Here is a 3,041-nt window from a genome sequence, read left to right on the forward strand (position 1 = left end):
CTGAGTTGTTTTATTATCATTTTCTGTGGATGAGATTTATTATACTGTATGGATCAAAACATTATTACTGAATTTAGTTGGCCCCTGAAATTATGCTGTTTTTTTTTATTATTTTTACATAGTTTTGATGTTATAATTCAGTTTCTTTGTATATTTTATGTACATTTTTGCTTTTATACTATAAACAAAGTTTTGCAAATGGCTGAACTGATTTCTTAGAAAATCAGGGAGGTCTATTCATTACCCTCGGGAGTGATAAGCTTTGTTGATTTCAGTTGTATTCAGTAATGTCACAGAACTTACGGGAGTGATGAATAAGGTTGTGTTTATCCCTCGTGTTCAAAGAATTAAAGATAACTACATTTGTTCCCATGTGTATAGAAATCTTTTGGCTATGAAATTAGAGAATGCCTTCAGCACACGCAGGAACTAACGGAAACTCGTGAGATAGGTAGTTTCGTAAATGCAGGTATGAGGTTGGGTGCTGCCACCAGTTTATGACAAGATCAGTGGTAAACCAACACTAACTGTTCGCTGTCGTCGTTATATGCAAAGTGCAGATTGTGGCCTCCAGTTCAGTGACAGGCCTACTCTTTAAAGAAGACGAGTCTTCTCAAGCGTTATCCTTGGGGATGCCAAAGAGGCTTTATATCACCATAATGTCTTTCAAGTTCACATGCCGTAGAGGCTAATACAGTACGCATACAGTATAGCACTGGTTCAGTCTTAGGTGATTATGCGGTGGATGTAAGGGGGATGTTTGATCTGTGTTGGCTAGTTTTTCAGACTTTGGTGTAGTGTAGAGTTTCCTTGGTTACTGTACCCCATCAGGCACTGGAAGGTCTCCTGTTGGGGTTTAGCCCACCACCAATGAGGTTTAGCAAAGGGTAGAACAAACCTTCCCTAGGTATTGGAGGCTGGCCCTCGACTTCACTTTGTAGGGAGCTGGTAGCGTAGGTTACCTCGCTTCCAATGAATCCAGTGATAGTAAGCGTAATGCTAATGCCAGTTAGACATCTGCAGTGCACTTAAAGCACAAGAAGGCTCTGAAGAAAGCTCCCACACCTTTTGTTTGTGGCTGTGCCTGTATCAAAAAAGGGTAGTAAAAGGCTCCCACACCAGTAGCGGTAGTGACTTCTTTGCCTACAACTTTTCCCACTTTTATGTGGGGTCGATGTTTCTGGTCAGCTTTCTCCATCTACCTCTGTCCCACACCTCATCACCGGTTAATCCCTTTGATCGGTCATCCTTGATACAATCCACCCACCTTCGCTTTGGTCTCCCTCTCCTTCTCGTTCCCTGTACCTCCATTTCCATTACTCTCCTCCCAATATACTGTTCATCTCTTCTCATGACATGACCATACCATCTAAGTCTACTTTCTTGGATCATATCTGATAGTTTTCTAACTCCTGTGGTACCCCTAATTACCTCATTCCGTATCTTATCTCTTCTTGTCACCCCACACATCCATCTCAACATTCTCATCTCTGCCACATCCATCTTCTTCTCTTCTGTCTTCTTTATTGCCCATGTTTCCAGTCCATACATCATTGCCGGTCTCACAACTGTCCTGTGTACTTTGCCTTTCAACTTAACTCCTATTCTGCTGTCACCTACAGTAAATAACCGTAAGAAAGCTTGTAGGGGTGGTGCCAATTGCTTTAGTTTCGCACACCCATGTACCTGTCACCCTGGGGAATGTTGCTCCAGCCCTCCTGTGCCAGTCACCCTTGTGTTTGTGTTGCCAGTACCAGTGAGTATGTGTCACTTCCTCTTTGAAAGTGTTCCTTACTTTATGATTTCGATTGGAGAAACCCTTGTAGTTTCTACCTTTCGGGACCTTTAATGTCCAAGGTTGTTCAGAACTGAATTTCTCTGCTTGGTAAGAGGAAGAAAAGAGTTTGCTCTTCTTTGGTTTCTGATAGTGTAGTAGTTTAGGAATGCCAGTTGTAGTGTAAAGAAAGGGCTCTTGACACCACTACCTCCCATTCCTGGGGTGGAGTTGGTCAGATTTTGTTAGATTGGGCCTGGATCCACATGACAATAATCTCTGTGAATCTGAGAACTCTCATTTCAAGTCTCAAATAAGATTTTTTTTCATAACGAATACAAATCAATGCTATTTATAGGGGTATTACTTTGACGAAGCTGAAAGGATGATCCATTAGAATTTAGTGAGGGTTAATTACCCATCTCGCTGGTTAGCGTAGGACGCAGGTTCTCAAGGATGGAGAACCCTCCTTTACAACCTTTCTCCCTTGAGCATCGGTTATCCCGTTGGCGGATAACCTTCTGTGTATCCCGACCATTGCCACAGGGAAATAGTCTTCATTTGGACATTCCTCCGTTTAACTGTTGTCGTCTCCTTTCCCTCTACATGGAATCGGCTGGGGGAAGGGAGTGCGGCCTTCTCAGAGCTTGATTTCAATCTTGCTCTTTCTCAAGGTCATCGCCGCTCATTTTTCATATGCGGCCGGCAGTGTGGGAGCACCTTTTTCGTTTGTGAGTTAGGTTGCGTGTCCAAATGGTGTTCACATTAATTAAGTGAAATTATAATTTTTTATAATTTAACTTTTCAGCTTCTTTTCTGTGGGGAACCCTTTCCCCGCCGGAGGTTTAAGTGATTCTCCCGAATAGTGAACATCCTTAGCTGAATTAAGTTAGTGATTTGATGATCCCTGGCTGAAGTAATTTTGATTCCTCTCTCTCTCTCTCTCTCTCTCTCCTCTCTCTCTCTCTCTCTCTCTCTCTCTCTCATCTGTAGTGATTTGATGATCTGACTGAACTAATTTTGATTCTCTCTCTCTCTCTCTCTCTCTCTCTCTCTCTCTCTCTCTCTCTCTCTCTCTCTCTTATCTGTAGTGATTTGATGATCTCTGACTGAACTAATTTTGATTTTCTATCTCTCTCTCTTCTCTCTCTCTCTCTCCTCTCCTCTCTCTCTCTCTCTCTCTCATCTGTAGAGATTTGATGATCTCTGACTGAACTAATTTTGATTCTCTCTCTCTCTCTCTCTCATCTGTAGTGATTTGATGATT

Source organism: Palaemon carinicauda, chromosome 36, assembly GCF_036898095.1.
Source record: "Palaemon carinicauda isolate YSFRI2023 chromosome 36, ASM3689809v2, whole genome shotgun sequence".
Taxonomy (NCBI): Eukaryota; Metazoa; Arthropoda; class Malacostraca; order Decapoda; family Palaemonidae; genus Palaemon; species Palaemon carinicauda.